Below are 17,583 nucleotides of genomic sequence, written 5' to 3'. Positions count from 1 at the left end.
GAGGGCGGAAGTCTACTTCGTTTTCAGTGATTTGGAAAATAGTTTTACAAACAGCAAAACAGAGAGAACAGAAGTGCCTTCCAAAATTGTCATGGCTGGTGATGCAGACTGTTTTAGAAGCATGTTCAATACAGTAAAGAGCATCCATACCATATTAGCGAGATGAAAAACCCACTGTATTTACTTATTACAAGTGTGTGTGGAGTATTTAAGAGCCTCAAAGAGGAGATAAGGAATAACAAAGCATAACTTTTAAATTGAAAGCAAATTGCTTTAAGAGAACATTCTGAGAACACTGCAGAACTGCCTGCACACCTTGCTTCTGTATGTAATTTCAGAGAAGTTTTGACAGTGAAATGTGACCATCTGCCAGACTGTGAAGTAGTTGACAACCTCAGCTGTAGCCATTTCCCATTTACTTAGTATTATAAACATATCAAAAGATTTCAGCTATTTCCTGTGCTTCATGGTATGGCCTCCCACACCCGAACTACTTTACATCATCTTGCTAGAATGTCCTATGGGGAATATTCACTAGTCAATGAGGAACAGTTTTATTTAAGCATAACTGCATGGGGCTTTTTAGGAAGTGTCTCCCTGCTTTCATTTCGCTTTCAGATGTTTTTTAAAGTGCTGTGCTTTGTTTCTCACCCGTTTACAATCTGATTTTCAAACATACAGAAAAACCTGCTGCTCTTGTTTTAAATGGCTTGGCTAGCCTAACATCTCTGATAATCAAATAATTAGTTCATCACTGTTTCAATGCTGCTACTTTTTGTAAAAAAACCAAAAAAAACCTGTAAGTTGAGAAACCATACAGTCACGTAAAATGGTTGCAGTATTTGGTAAAATACATTCTCCATATGTTAAGAAATAGTTTGTTGCCTTAATGCTTCAGAATCAGAGAACATGAGCAACATATGCATTCAAAGTAAATACTTCTGAAAGTGCTAAAACACAAATACAGAAAGTAAAATCATCACATTTAAACAGATTTTATATTAAAAGATGAGGTTAAAAAAGACAGTCATAACAATTATACCAGGGTATATAAAACCTGAACACATCAGAATAATCAGATTATCTATAGCAAAAATGAATCATCCATACATCCAATATTTCATTAATATATTCCTGGGTAGTGAAACAATACTATAAAAAAATCTGAAAGGAAATTCTGAGAGGTGGAGCTATAATGTTTTTATGATTTGTATTAACTCTAATATAAGATATGGGAATTGTTAGTTTTTATTTCCTCACAGATTCATTCAGTAAGAATAAATAACTTATATAACATTGTTCTGCCAATCCGTATCCCTAATGTGACCTCAAATGAAAACAAAAAGGAAATTTTTTTTTTAAATATATATTTGATACCATTGTTGAATGTTCCAGTTTCCCTCTTCCTCTTAAAATAGCTATTTGTCATATTTTTAGAAAAGATTGCACTCTAAAACTGTAACAACAGTTACAGTTTTTTTTACATTTTTTCAGAATTTCAGGAAGCTCTTTCTTATCCCCATGTTGGCCATATGTTGAAATCTACAAAAAACACTTCAAAAATAACCCAAAAGTTAGACAAAAGGTGGGTCAAGGATACAAAGCCACTCTCAGCATATCATAGGTATTTTACCCCTCCTTTTCTGTGCCTGTTGTATCCTGGGATGTAAAGAAAGATTTTCCATTTTCCTCTGAAGGCTTGAATCCTAATGCTGCATGGGGAGGGCAGAGCTACATTTCCCACTGCTCCCAGGAGTAGAACAGCAGTGTCTGTGTTTTCTGTTAGAGGGTGCAGTGCCCAGCAGGTGAGCAACCCACAGTATGTCAGGGATTTGAGCTGCTGGTTCTGGAGCGTTGCTAATCCATAGGGATTGTGGTTATTGCTAATCTGCAAAGCATGTGAGCAGGGGACAACAGCGTTGTGTGTTCCCTCTCTGGCACAACTGTGTGGATTGCGACCCAGCCCAAAGTGAATTTACTTCTTTCCATTTCCCCATTCAGAAATATTTTTTTGTTAGACAGAATCCAGCACCACTATGGTCACAATAAATTCATTTGTTGGTGGGAGGATGGGAGCAGGAAGGAAGAGGTGAGAAAGAGAGAGAAAAGACCTGTATGCTTGATGTTGAAGAAAAGCCTGTTTGTGCTCAATACATTGGAGAAATTGTTCAAGAACAGTTCATCCATGTGAAAAACACAACCCCTATATGGCTGCCAAATTCATTAAGGCCTAGTATGATCAGTTATGCAAGTGCCAATCCTAAAATTTCAAACTGCCTGGAGGCAGTTTCAACTTCTACACCCCATTTTTTTCCTAAGTCTGTAGAACATTTGAGGGAGATGTTGTTTGCTTGTTTGGGTCAAACCCTTACATTCTTTTCTCCTTGTTCCCAACTTAAAAAAAAAAAAAAAAAAAAAAAAAAAAAGAGTGAGTATATATAGATATATGTGTGTCTGGCACGTTCCACAAAGTCAACACCTAATTCAAGGAGCTGGAATATGAACACCACATAGTGTAAAGGGACCTGACAGTACGAGAACAGTTACAGGAAAATCATGTGTTTTCATACATTTTATGGCACCTGTAGCAAAACATGGTATGTATAACATGTTTTCATACTGCACCAGGACTGGCTGATGGCCATTTCTTGACACCATCATACCCACATGTTCTCAGGCAATCCTGTGATTGCCTGGCTCTGTCCTTTGGGCCACGAAGAGTTCAGAGAAATACATACATTTATATCCAGCATATACTTATCTAGAAATACATATCTATTAATGAGCCAAGAGGTTTTTGTGCAGGAGGATGGCCACATAGGACAACAGGGCAGATTGAGGCTTTGCCCAGTGCTACAAGACACAAGCAAGGCTGTTTGCAAAAGTGGAAAACCAGAGCAAATGCCAACTTCAGAAGAACATGCAGGAGGGGGCAATAAAAGTGATCAAAAAAAAAAAGACGAGGTGGACCATAAAAAAAGGCCAATAGCTCCATGAACCACAAACTAGATTTCAAGATCAGTGTCACAGAGAAAGGATGGTAGTGGTGGAAAACTCTCTTTCCCTACAGCTGTGATGAATCTTTCAGCTACCTGTAACACCACTATGGGGTGGGGGTTGGTTCTTCATCTAAGGATATTTTTCTTCATATCCTTAGTCTGATGTTGCAAATAAGCTGGAGGGCTGACCATGCTGTGAGAAGACCCCAGCTTTGGACAAAGACTCCAGTCCCATACTCTCAGAGATCATCAGCAGGAGGCTGCTGATAAAAGGGTAGCCAAGCCAGTTTTGTAGGGGCTACAGAAATAGATAGTAATGAAGGATTTAGCATTTAGCATGATTATTTATTTCGAAGGACAAACCAGCAGCAAGAGTTTAGGTGGTGACAAAAGGGAGCATGTTGGGCTGTGTCTCTGGACAGTTCAGAACATTGGAGCTGGACACAATGTAGAACAATACAGATTTCTTGCTTTAGGTCCAAAATTTGTACTTGAAGCTTATGAAACATCTGTTCATTGTTGGACCTGCTGGTTATGCTCAACTCCATCTTGAAGCTGTCAGCATGAGTGACTCTTTATTTCTCCCACTATTTATTTACACAATGAATGCAACAGAGCTTTTTATATCTGTTGAGTACTTTCTTGCAAAGTTATCAAAGCTTTGATCAAACTTTGTTTCAGGCTCTCAATACTGTGGAAAACATATATGGCAGCAGCTATAAAATCCTGCAACCTATCTCCTAATCCAAAATTATGTACTAAAAACCTGAAATATTTAATTGCTCTAAGCAACAGTGATAATAATCTCTCCTTGCTGCAAGTATTGCAGCAAAGTCATTCGGCTGTTTATGGACAAAAAATTTTAGAGCTATATTTTACTATCATATAATCCCAAAGGCTGTGATGGCTACTTCATTGTTAGTCAGCTTCTAAATGAAAAACACATATGCAATTAATCACCCGAGGTGGTAAATTTGTATGCACAAACGTGCCCAGCGTGAGTATAAACTTCATTTACTCTTTAAATTGTTTACCTCTGAAGCTAAGTAGTCTTTCCCAGTCTATGAAGAAAATTCTTATTTCCCCAATTATTTTCCCAATGCTGAAATATGTGTGCCCTCTTCCACCACTCCACATCATTATGAAGAAAAAAAAAAACAAACAACAGTTCTTGGAATGGCACTATTCTAATAAGAGGGTTTTTGATTCACAAAATAAACATTTAATATTGTAAACAAGATGTAAAAATGTTTGGAGATGCCTGTAGATCATGCAAGAATAAGTAATACACTGATGACCCATTGCAGGTTCTGAGAAAAAGGACAATGAAAAGGTGAAAGTTCATTGCCGTATAGAACTCCCACATTCCACTGACATCTACTTGCAAATCCATGTGCCAGTTTATGTTTCTTAAATATAGCACAGTTACACTTCTCATTCCAGATGACTATAAACAGAGGGAAAAAAAGACATTCAACCCTTTCCACTGGCCACTTGCGGCAAAAAAAAACAAAAACAAAGAAGTCTAATCTGTCATCTTCTACAGTATGGTGACGGTAAAGCAGGATCCTATTTTTTTAGATGTCCATCCAGTCCTAGAGTCCCTACTACTTCTTAGTTTAATGGGTGTTTATCCATATCTGTATGTTACCATGAAAATAACTGGAATGCTCTGTCAGGAGCCAGCTTTGGATATCTGTATTACACAACATAATTAATGATGGACTACCTGAAAATGGTAGGTTTTCATCAGATCCAAGCCTGTCACTCTGAAAAAAGTCAGATGTAGAAAACTTTCTGACAAACTATTCACACCGCTGGGCCCCAGAAAAGTTATTTTTGGTGTCAGAAAAAAATTCTGGTTTTATTACAAATCAGACACTGTCAGAAAAATGCATCAGTAAGCTTTTGGTAGCCTCTACTTCTGCACCAGCAAACAAAAATTATCCTCCAGAAGCCCCTGGAGTTATTTTTTGCCACTCTGACAGCCTGTTTTTGGATGTTCGAAGTAAAATTCTCCCAGCCTCATGGGATCTTTCTCCCTGTGCTTCCCATTAAGGTAAAAGGCAAGCTACTATTTTCTGTATGCCAGGCTTGAGCAGAAAGCTGCCACACCCTCTGCATCTACAGCAATGAAGAAGCTCTTATGGGTATTCCCTGGAACTGAAGAAGGCTCTGAAGAAGGGCTGTAAAGTTTATGGGGTTTGACATTTTTGTCAGTGGGTTGAAGTCTTTCAAGAGATTATTTAAAATTATACCTCCAAGTAATTACAACCTGAAGTTGGAAGCTTCAGGCTACCCAGTCTGATAAACAGATGATGATAAAAAGGTAGATCAAAGGCAGAATGAAGATGTGTCCTGAACATATAATGAAAAATCCTGAAATCCTGAATTTCAAAACAATTTTTAAGTTCCCTGCATAAAAAAGAGACAGTCATCCAATCAAACCAACACTACCTTTGTAAGAAAATCAGATCACTTGTAGGGTTTTTCCTCTCTGGCTTGCCATGTGTCCTTGGCTGAATTTTACCAAAAAGGATGTGTACACTGCCAAAGGATGCGTGATCCTGAAGTGTAGCACTAACATTTTCACACTGTGCTTCATCAATATATACCCAAGCCTCCAATTTCAAAATGTCTTACATGCCCTGCAATACTGCTGCCTTTATCCTGGCACAGATTCTGTGACATCTGAGAGTCATCTGGGACACTGGATGCAACTGCTCAGAGTATCTATGTGTTTCCAGACAAGGATATTATGAAATTTGTGTCATTGGACTCCAAATCCAATGGCTATTTGCAGTCTGGAAACAAGCCTTCTTTCTGCATTCTAACTGCATTCTAACTGCAACAAACAGCAAAAATATAAATTTGGACACTGAGGGGTCTCATAATGGACTGTATTATAAATCCAGCCAGTGCAATTCTCTATCATCAGAAATGAGGAAAAGTGAGCAATAGAAACCAGAGCCCTTCGGAAGATGCAGAAGGTAGTCTATAACAAAGAGTACTTAGTATTTTAAAAGCCTTCAGCTTTTGACCATGGACATGTACTGGAAGAACTCCTTCTATTTTATTCTGGCATGGTCTAACATCTCTGTGAATATCTATTTTGTAAAAAGTCTTTTGGAGAACACAAATCACTGCCTCTCTATAATGTCTGAGAATAATGTGTGGTCTGACTGTTGTTGGCCAGAACTACTCTGTAAATATTCCTTTATCAAATTTGTCCAGCTCTCATGTTAAAGTCTCAGGGACAACCATTTCGTTCCCTCTAATAAAATAATAAATTGTTTGATGTTGTGTTTGACAAAGAATTCTGCTTGTGAGAGCAGAAACTGAGCAAGTTTTTGCTAAGTATGCACATCACAGGAATCTCAGTGTCCAGAAGAGTTTTTTTTTTGCCTGGGTAAAAGTCACTCTGAACAAAATATATGGTGTATTTGAGAATCCCAGAGGCTACCTCCAGATTTACCCTAGGCAGACTTGTAAAGCCCTGTTCTTTAAAGAGGTATTTGAAGAAGTTACATAGTTATAAGTATCTATGCAAATTTAAATGTTTCAGACTAAGAAATAGTATTTTCCGGCCAGAGCAGCTAGCTCTTTAGAGAAAGAAAAAAAGCTTGGTGTTCAACAGTAAATAGAGAGAACCTGGACTGACATCTTGTGTTGCTATCAGTGCACACATTGAAATAGGATGTCACAATGTCTGTCCCCCCTTGACCTGTTAATCAGTCCTTCTTCTGGCAGTGGAAAGCAACATTCTACACTACTTCTGACAACGTGATAGAGGCCATTTCTGAAATTGTCCAGAATACATTTGAAGAGGAGCACTGCACTAACACTCAAGAGGTATACACACTGAAAAAGGTTTGTTGGTATGCCGAAATCCTGAGCAGCAACACTGTGTCCTTTAATTCCTGCTCATTGCAAGGCTACTATAGGCAGGTCCCATCAAGTCTGTCTGCAGGGAATTTCTGCATATTGCTGCTGATGTTGGTGGCAAGGTATCTCATAATTTCTTAAATGCAGTGGTCCTGCCCAGTCTGAAGGGGAACAGGAGGAAAAGTCAAGCCCATTCTGATCCCAAATCTCGTGGTAAAGGCATGCTAATGTGCTAGCAAAAATTGTGTGCTTCTTCTGCTTGCATGATGCACAGAATCATACTCAGTTCCTTCACTCTGGGGTTTCAAGCAGTGTTCTGATGGGGTCCTAAATGCCTATGGCTGTTATGAATAAATGGGAATCACAGTACAGCAGGTTCATGCTATCCTTAGTTTTACTTCTGACTAAATCTGATTAGATTTTTTTTATCTGATGACAGCAACTTTCATTCTGGGCCGAAAAGTTCTCCACTGGAATTGCTAGTAAGTCTTGATAATTCTCTCAGGTCTTGAAAAACAGTTAGCAGAAAAAAATAAATTGCAAATTGCTGCTAGGCATGTGAAAGCTGGAAGTCTGAAAGTAAGAGGTTAGATGATCTCCCAGGATACTTCTTAATACCACATCTGAGCCTATTATTTGGTGGAATGAAGCTTGTGGAAACAGAGGGAAGAGAGAGGGAAGAGAGATTGAGCTGTATATAAGTTGCTTATAAGTATAAGCACTAAGGGATCAGGATCACAAATTAAAAAACAACAACAAAAAACCTCCACAAAACCAAAACCCAAAAAACCACAAAACAAAACAAAATAACAAAGGTTGTTCAGTAATGTGCATGCAGTTAATGGTGCTTTGGGTTGATGCCCTTATCTGCATCAAATATACTCATTAAAAAATTAAAGATCTAGTTGAATACAATTCTTTTTGCAGTACCAGATAAGAAAAAAAATCACACAGCTTCATGAGACACAACTGTGACAAATACTTCTATGAGAATCAACAAATACTACACACTGGAGGTTAAAGAAAGCATGCCACAGTTTGCTTTTTCTTATTCAGGCTTTCATCATGGTGGTGGGGGAGGTGGGGGGGAACCCAAACAGAACTAAACCAAAACCCCAGAATTCTCCAGAAAACCCAAGTACTCTACCAGGCCTCTTGCTTCATGGGGATTAATGATCCCGCTTCAAAACTGTGTTACATTCAGAGTAGCCGGGAAGACTATATCCTTTGTTGGCATGAAAGGGTGGGTCTCCTTAGACTTCAGCAGTTTGGCTTATTTATGCAAGCAGAGAATCTGGCCCTGAAATTATTAGTTGCATTATAAATACTTTCCTCTGCCAGAGCAGGATTAGTCCCTCATTCAATGCATTTTGCAGTCTAACGTTAAAAAAATGAAATGTTAAGCATTCCATATGACAGTTTCCCTATGCCTCTTGGGATGTGAACTCATTAAGAACTTTTTCTGGTTGCTCAGTCTATACTGATTTCTCTTTATTTTCATCTGACCCCAGTATTTTCAGCTCTACTCCACAGTACTACACAAAGCCTTTCTCCATCCTTTCTTTTGTGCAATTAACATATGTCAGGAAAAGGAAGGATCCTTTTTTCATAGCACTAATATGCATATCTGATTGTTCTGCAAAGTGTTTAACATCTAATATTACAAGAGTTAAAAGTTAATTTAAGAAATAAGGAAAATGTCACCTTTGATCTTGTTTATGTGCTAGAAGGAATACAAAAATTCTTACTGAGCAGATTGCCAGAAAAAAGTACATGAAGAATTACAACATGCCTCTGTCTCTGCATGTAGGTGAATGGAGACTGCTACATACACTAGAAAGAATCATAGGAACCATAAAGAAAGCAAATGAGGACCCTCCTACTTCTCTGGTGCTGGAAGTACACTCTGTGCACTCCCTGACACTGTTGCTAAATGCCAGAGTGAGCCCTGCTTGTGGAGATGGACCAGATGAGCAGAAATCTAAAAAAAGTCAGCAATTCCTTGGCCCACTATAAAACCATTTGCTTTAACTTCCCATGATTGTAAAGGTAACTCTCTTTTATGACATAACTTCTCTTTTCTTACATGTTTTAAACAGTAATTTACCATCCAAGAATTACGTCAGAGATCAATAAGGCTACTTATGAAATAAAACAGTATTCCCAGTAAAGGTGGCATACAAAAAAGTCCCTGAGCCCTCCCTTTAAGATTCTTGCTATTAGACAGCTCAGTAGGAGTTTAGCCAGTATACATACTTTCAGAGCTTCCCAAGCTGCAAAACTGGAAGTCCTGCTCAGCTCCCAATACCATAATTTTTTCATTTTTTTTTTTCTATGAAAAATGCACATCTTATGCTGTTCTTTTAAGTAAATATTTACACCTTTTCAGGGTACTGAAAGTAGTTCCTCCTAATATACCATGAAGTAGGTTAAACTGAGCAGAGATTGAAGCCTAATATAAACGCATAGAGGTCTCTGTAAATTGGGAAGTCAAAGCATTGTGATTTTGGCTGCAGAGCATAACCGGACTCGAGAAGTTAAACTGCTGGAGCCCAAGTGTAATTCTGGTGCCAAACATTTGTCTGCACGCTGTTCCTGTGCAGCTCAGCTTTGTCAACATCCCTGTGACTTAGAAGGCACTGCTCCTCCTTCTTTCACATATTGAAACTGTCCCCTGTTAATGAAGTCATACTGACTGAACATAGCACACTCCAACTGAACACTGATCGTAGGGCACAGGAGACGTGCAAAGAATGGCCCTGCCCTCCCCACCCCAAAATACACCATTTTACAGCCCAGGGCCTTTAGCAGGGAGAGCATGCAGAAGTGTCACATGTTCCAGCTGTCTGCTAAGAGGTATTCCCAGACTTGCCTGCAGTTGGTCACCACTTGCAGTACACTGTTGCAGAATGGAAGTACGTTTATGGGGCACAGAATTAATTTTCTCTTTACGTCTAGATGTCAGAGAGCAAATTATTTTTGCCTACAGCCTCTCCTAGAAAGGTTTTCTTTGCACATTGCACAGCCTACAATATGCCAGAACAGTCACTATTTTTAGTGCAAGTTACTCTCAAAGGATTGTGAGTGACTCGCTTTTTAATTAGATAATATGGACCTAGAAGTCCATCCTTATTTTTGGCCACTGGGCTTAATTTAATCAGAAAGAAAAACAAAGTCTCTTGAATTGTACGCTGATATGATTAAGGTACCTACTTCAGTAATACCATTAGTTTAAGTCAAAAAGTGTTACCCCTCCAGATTCATTTCCATGAACAGTTCAGAGAAGGCAAAATAATTCAAAACAATGTCACTTTTCAACTCATTGGAATAATTATCATATATAAAGAAAGCAAAAAAATCAGTAACAATGGGGGAGTTAAGCTGACATGTTGGAGTAAAGCAATTCCAGAAGGAGGAACAAAAACTTCATAATAATAAATGTAAATGTTTGATCTACTAGTGTATTACAAACAGTCTGGTTTTCACCAGCTATACAGTCCTGGATTTGAAAACAACTTGTCTTGGATATTATAATCTAAATGACATCATTAACTGAGTATGAGCATGACACCATTGTGTTAGTGAGATAAAACTTCTAAAATACTTTTACTACATGGTTTTAAATTAGCAGTGATTAGCTTAGTTGGTCTTACAAGGCAGTAGCAAGGTCTTGAGGATTTACAGCCCTGGAAATGATACACTGGTTCACTTCAAGACTGAATCCAAGACAGTGTCCAGCACAGAATCTCACAACAAATTCATGCAAGATAGCATCTCTACAATATAGTGCTTATTCACTGTTTCTATTACACAAGAAAAAAAAAAAAAAACAAACCAGGATTAAAGACATTTCAGTGTTTCAAGCTCAGTATAAAGCTTACTGTCTCAACAGATATGTCAGATAAAAGATGAATATAAACATATAAGAATATATTAAAATGAAACAACAAAGAACAAATGCTAGAATGACCCAAACAAGGAACACTCCCTACCAAACATCTGGACACTACAAACTCTGAGGAAGTTTACTGCATCAGAATCCAGATTATGCAGCTGTCTTATAATGAGCTGAACCAAAATTTTGGATCTGATCATATCCGAGTTTTAAAGATGTTTGGGTTTGGGCCTTAGTTTGGAGCTCTGGCTGAGTTACAATTCATGCATGTTTCTGAGCAAGTAAAATGACTGAGCTTTGTAAAAACTGAAACATTTTGAAATATATATTGAGAGATGCTTTACCATATTAGGGAACTAGATCAACTAATTTTAATTTTTCTTATTTAGAGCTTATTCACTTAGATAAAATTTTTACTGTGCACTCACTACTAGTCACACAAAATATACATGCATTACATGTCCATAGGTGCCACCTTTTATATGATAAAGAAGCACTGGACATTCAAGAGGAAATAAAATGCCTTTTATCAGTTTTGTATGCATACTGATATTGCATCACTTGGTAAGCACAAAGTACCTACCATCTTTTGTGCTGCTCTCTTCTTCATTGTATGGATTCTCATATATCACTCAGAATTCTTAAAATCTTTTAGGTAATATAGAAATCTTGAAGATCTCTGGTATTCATCAGAATATTTTCTTTTGAAAGATAAGAGGGTTTTTTTTTGTTTGAATAAAAATCTGAGTAAGCAGCACTTCCTTGTTTCCTTGTTTGCCACAAACACATCAATTAATTTTGTGCCACAGAAAGATGAGCTGTGGCCTTCAAATGCCACTGCCTTTAAAGACATTTTAAGTATTCCATATATATAATGTGAGATGAAAAGACAAAAAGCACCTGAGAGCAGTTTTTCAGAGAATACTTATTGCAGAACAAAATCTGAGCCCCACTATAATATATGTTGTACCTGTAGATGCACACAATAAAAAGAGTTGACCTAAATAATTGGCCAAGAAAAGGACCAATAAAAAAGGTTACATTTTTGCCACAAAACAGAGGCTCAGCACCTGCTTATTCTACTATTTGATGTTTGTCTCCCTCTTTTTTGCCTGCCACTCCCAAAAATAATCTGTCCAACTTGACCTTTCCCTGTTTCCCTCTTTCTGTCAAGAAAAAGCCATCTGTCAAAATTCAGAGATCTGTCAAATGGTTCTGGTATCTTGTATTCCTCAAGGCTGCATGGGTCCTTGTCCTTTTTCCTTAGGTACCAAACACATGGTACATGTGCCTCACCTTATCCAGAACCTGTCTTTCATAAGCAGCGTGTTTCAGAAGTAGCAGAAATAGAAGTGAAACTACCTTTCACCACTGTTCTACAGAGGGTTGAATGACATCTTCATTGAAAAGATGCATTGCGAAGACTAGTCAGCTGCAGTTAAAAACCCAGAGCACCTGTGTTTATTTATAGAGAGCTTCACCCAAAAGGTTGAAAGGGCAGCTTGATAACAAAATCATATTTAAAATACAATTTCTTTTTCTCAGTGGATAATTTGGGGATGTAGAATTTCATTTTCATACAGAATATTTTCTTGTATTTTGTGATTTTTCAGAGGTGTGTATCAGACTGCACTCCATGAAGATTAGGTATAATTGCCATTCAAAAATAAAACATTCTTAAAATTAATTAGATTTAAGTTATTGATGGAAATGCTCCTTTTTAGCTGTTCCCCCCTGCCTTTTTTTTTTTATCCTCTAAAAAACATTTGGAAATCTTCTAGGTGTTTTAAGCTTCTATGAGGACAAGAAACAAAAGTTTTCTCATATACTCATGTGTGTCATGTGTGAGTATTAAAGCTTTTTAAATGAAACTGGAGATATTGCAAGAAATTCTTACACTCAGCTTCGCCTTTTGACTACACTGGTAAAGAGACATGAAACAATGTAAAAAGCCATGAACATAATTTGATTCTGGTTTCACTCATTTGTGTCTACTATCAGTAATCTTAGAAAGATCAAGTTTTTATCAGCAATGCAAAATTGGTTCCTAAACACACTACTGCCTTCATCTTCACAAATCCTTCATCACACAGTTGTGAATTATATGTAAAACCAGTGCTAGGGAGTTCTGTATGAACACAGACTTCTTATACAGACTGAAATTTTGGTGTAAGCTAAGGTGAGTAAATGTAATAACAGTCCTGAGACTTACAAAAGAGCAGTGAACCAGCTATTTAGCTTCCAAAGGTTTTCAGTCAGTCAGCTCAAGAGACTGGATTATATCCACACCAAAGTAGAAATGGGATATCATTTACGCTTATTGCACTGAAACTTTTTTTAGATAAGTAAAATCCAGATCATCATTAATTATAATCAAAATAAGAGAACATATGTCTACACTGGCAGTTATTTCCTCATATTGGCCCACTGAAGGTGTTGGTAAAACAGATAGTTCCCTAGTAACTAGTCATTAAATTGCTCTATAGTTCTAGCTTGCTTCATGGTAGACACAGAAAGGAGAAGGACCATCAGGGAATGAATGTCTCTCATTTCTGCAGCCTTAATTCTGAAAAGGAATAAATTCTGTTAGGAAAGAATTACAGGAAACCTTTAAGCAAGCAGCAGTAATAAATCCTTCAATTCATAAAATTAAAGAAAAAATAAAAAGCTCAAATAAAAAGCTCGAATCTCACAGGCCTGGTAATAAGATACTTTGCTATGTACACCTAACCAAAGGGCTGTTCCAAAGCAATTACAACAATCGAAATTAATCAACAGTCTTACTGGAAATTTAAGATTAGTAACTCAAGATTCAGTTATACTTTTCGGTATAGCCCTAGAGTCCATGGTTGCAGCAAGTCAGTAAAACAATAATAAATCCATTTCAGTCCAGTTGTTGAAATGAAAAAAAAAACACTGTAAAAAAGGCTCAGCTATAGGATTTCTACTCTGTGTGTCACCACAGAACTCACAACACTTCTAAATAACCTACAGAAAAGTCAAAGTCAAATGAAGAAAATACACAAGTATAAAGAAACATAGGAAGTGAGCAGAAAGGACAGAAGGTCTCACAAATCTCCTAGATTCCTAGATGGAACCCCACTTCGGTGAACTTCCCAGACAATCCTCAGCAGGAAACCATGTTTTACACTACTGAGGAGAAAGAAAAGAATTGTGTTTTTTTGTTCCAATTTGATCTAAAGAAAAATGATTTCTATACTCCAAACCACATAGTTGGTTAAATCATGAGGCTATTACTTGTCTCATCAGTCAGACACCAGATAAAAATTGCTGTCAGTAGTCACATTTAGTCTACATTTAATTGATTTTCAGTGCAGTGCTTCAGAGAAATATAACAGAGCCCAACAGTTGATGTTTTAAGTGTTCACTGAGTGGTGCAAGGGAGGGAGGAAGTGAAAGAGGGAGGAGAAGAGAGTCTTTTTTTCTTGGTAAAGAAATTACCCTCCATAGCAACTAGCAGAAAACTCAAAGCACATATTAATAGAGCAAAGCCAGACTGCAAACAATCAGTAATCCAGGCTCTTTTCAGACTCTGTCAGGTCAGAACAGAAACACAGGAAGTATTTTCCTCGTTTATGTTGGCTGAAGCATGTAGCATTTTTCTTCACTTATTTGTTCTTGTGCCTAACCAGAAGATGAAATATAATAAGCAGATTAAAGAGGATTTTGGTTGAGAGATTATGGGAGATTATTTCACCAGTGTTTTTAAGTGTGTTTCAAGTACTTCACTGACACTACTTAATTTTTCCTGTTAAAGCTGATAGAGATAGAAGAGGTCACCAATTTTGTCACTACAGGATTTCAGTTCTGCTACAATGCCTATTGAACCAATTGCAACACTACATTAGGATTCAATTTAAGTTATATCAGTATAAATATAATAATGCTAATGAATTGTCTGTTATCCAAATTAATAAACTGGCATGTACTTTAACAATTTTTGTGTTTTTCAGCCACTAAAATAGTTTTATATATCAGACTGGTACTCAGATCAAGGTAAATAAATGCTGTGGTAACTACCCATAAACTTCAAGTTTTTACCAGGTTGGGTAATACTACTGTAGTGATTTAGATTCACTGATTTGAGTTTCCTGGCCAACGCACCAAATAATGTGGTGGGTTTAGAGTTGGCTAAAATTGGCAGTGCACCTACTAGAATTTACTCATTTCGTGCTGTGAGATATGAATTAGAAGGATGGCAAAACAGGCTCAAAACTTAAAAGGTATGTAAAAAACTTTATTAACAGAACTAAAAGAATAAGAAGAATCAGAATAAAAACCTTCAGAACACTTTTCCTCCCCCTGCCTGACTTTTCTTCTTCTCCAAATGACAATATAGAAGCAAGACCTGGGATTCTAAATCAGTTACCACTTCTACAATAGTCTTTCACCAGTTCTTGTAGGGAGAGGAGTTTTCTCTTGCCATGCCATGGAGATTTCTTCACAAGAAACAATTTTCTTGTGGCCTTTCATTTTCACGAATAGCAGCTGCCCAGGAAAAGTTCTGCAATTGTGAAATCCCTCCCATTTTCACAGCCTTCCCACTGCTGAAGTAACAGGCCATGTCAGCTTATGGGGTACTATTTTAAGGATGAGCTGTTCAAAAGCAAAAGTTCTCTTCATCTATCTCTCTGTTCAAGCCTCTCCTGGGATCACAACCCCTCAGCCCCTACTGTGCTTCATCATGAATGCCTCTGATCATATCCACAGTTTGAACACTCTATCCCCCATACTTTCTGAATTAAAGGGGATATTTCAGTGTATCATAGTCCATCTCCTACAAAAGGCCCTACAAAAGGAACTTTCAGCCTCAATACTAGGGCATCTCGTCATTCTCCTTCCATCTGGGACTTGACCCCTTCTTTACTGACCTTGGTGTCTTCGTGTTGTTTTCTACATGTCATCACTCTGTCCTCTTCTCTTCCTCGAGAGGATCAAGGTCTGCAGGTCTCATCTGTGCAGTGAAGGGGTTAAAATCTCGCCCAGGCCTGCACATGGTCGTGGACACTGACCCACTCACGGTGATAGATTTCAGGCTGCGCCGGTCCCCGGCGTCTGCCCGGCAGCCGCTGGGAGGGGGCGCGGTTGACTGGGCCTGCCCCGGCCCGTAGCCACTCCTGGGCCCCGGCAGGCCCCGGCAGGCCGCGGCAGGCCCCGGCAGGCCCCGGCTCGGTGCAGTCCGATGGTGGGCACAGGGCTTGGTGTCGGCAAGATGTTGCAGCCATGGCCTGGCCCAGCTTCTGCCAGGGACCTGCGGCCTTCTGTCCCCTGCCAGCACAATTACTGATATTTGATTCGCAAGTGCTATTGAGGATTGAAGGAAGTACACATTTTGCACAGGTGCACAGGGCAAATAAAATCAAATTTGATAGGAAGATGAGAAGCTCTGTCGGATGCTCTTCTCTTGGGTATGCCCTGGAGAAGATCAGGCCAGACCTGGTCTCCTCCAGTTCTTCTACAGCTGGGGGAGAGCATGTAAACTTGCCTGAAAGACTCACTTCTCACAGTGCTGATGAGGAAAAAGGTTTCTCCAAGATCACAAGAGAATACCTGTGCAGGGAGTGGTGCCAACAGCAGCCTGGCAGGATCTCAAGAGTCCCATGGCAGCAGCCAGCAAGGGCATGCATGCTGCAGAAAATGAGAGCAAAGACAGGCTGCTCTCCAGCTGCCTTGTTTGCAGCCTACCTGCCTGCCTGACTGGGCCCAGCAGTCCTGCAAAACCAGCACCATCCTGCTGCAAGGGAGCTCGCTGCCTTTTCCATGTCTTTGCAGGATACCACAATATCTGTGGGATACTCCAGGACTTATGCCACCCTCCGTCCCCAGACAATGCTGTCAGTGGTCTGCCTGCAAGGGGATCTGCCTGGCCTTCTTCCTCCCACTCCCAGCTGCCACCCCTCTGTGTCAGCTGAGGCATGAAAACACGGGCTGCTTACTGCAGCAAGGAGGTGGAATGGTGGGATGACAAGCATGACTAGAAACCAGGGCTGTGCAGAGCCCCATGGCCCTTTGAGAAAGTCTCCATCTGGAGCTAAAACCTCTCTGTGCCCAAATTCCCTATTCTCTCAGCCAACCTCTTGCCATCTTGATATGACTGTGAGAAGACTGTGTAGGGATCATTAGAATGCCTAATTTTATTAGAGTTTATAATTCTGACAGTGATGTGAATTACAGCTGGTACCTGCTACACCACCTCAATGCAGATACGGATGTGGCAGATAAAGGATGTATCCCAAAGGTCAGTGACTACTCTCATGGGACAGGAAATTCCCACAAAGAATAACTGCTGGAGATGGGTGGTAAATTTCCCTGTCCTTCCAGTCCTAGGCAGTTACCTAAAGAAGCAGCAAGAGCAGGTGTCTTGCCTTTCTAGAGTAACTAGCTCTGGAAAGCCCTGGCACCTCTGGGACCCAAGTAAAGAGTCTTTCCTCTTAGATGCTGCTGGGGCAGCCGACAGTTGACTTGAGCTCTCCATGGTAAAAGCCTTTCTTCTCTCTCCTGACCTGCAGCACCTATAGTAGGGTAGCAGCACAGGAGACCATGCTATTTTCACTCACTTTCCTTCCCTAAGTCCCTTGTCAAAATCCTTTAGCTTGGGAGGTACTCCCCTCCATCACACCCCATGAAAGAGCCATCAGAGCCTAGCAGCATTTGATGGCTGTAATCCCCAAAGCACTGGCCTATTCCATTTAGATGGCACCTTGAGTCTGGAAACAGGCACAACCCTCCACTTCTGCCTTCTGCTTGTCTTTAAGGGAGCCACCATTCCTCCACCTTTAAACC

General features: G+C 39.2%; 1 long non-coding RNA gene across 1 annotated transcript in view; it reads right to left on the bottom strand.

Annotated features, from left to right (window-relative positions):
• Positions 1-15,860, bottom strand: part of LOC107198183 — a 25,670-nt gene extending 9,810 nt beyond the window's left edge. Inside the window, exon 1 of the long non-coding RNA XR_001518874.1 lies at positions 15,672-15,860. This is a non-coding gene — a long non-coding RNA (uncharacterized LOC107198183). The remainder of the gene's footprint in view (positions 1-15,671) is intronic.
• Between the last annotated feature and the right edge of the window lie 1,723 nt (positions 15,861-17,583).

Source organism: Parus major, chromosome Z, assembly GCF_001522545.3.
Source record: "Parus major isolate Abel chromosome Z, Parus_major1.1, whole genome shotgun sequence".
Lineage (NCBI taxonomy): Eukaryota > Metazoa > Chordata > Aves > Passeriformes > Paridae > Parus > Parus major.
The sequence above is the reverse complement of the archived record's forward strand: the minus strand, read 5'-3'. Positions and strand labels throughout refer to the sequence as shown.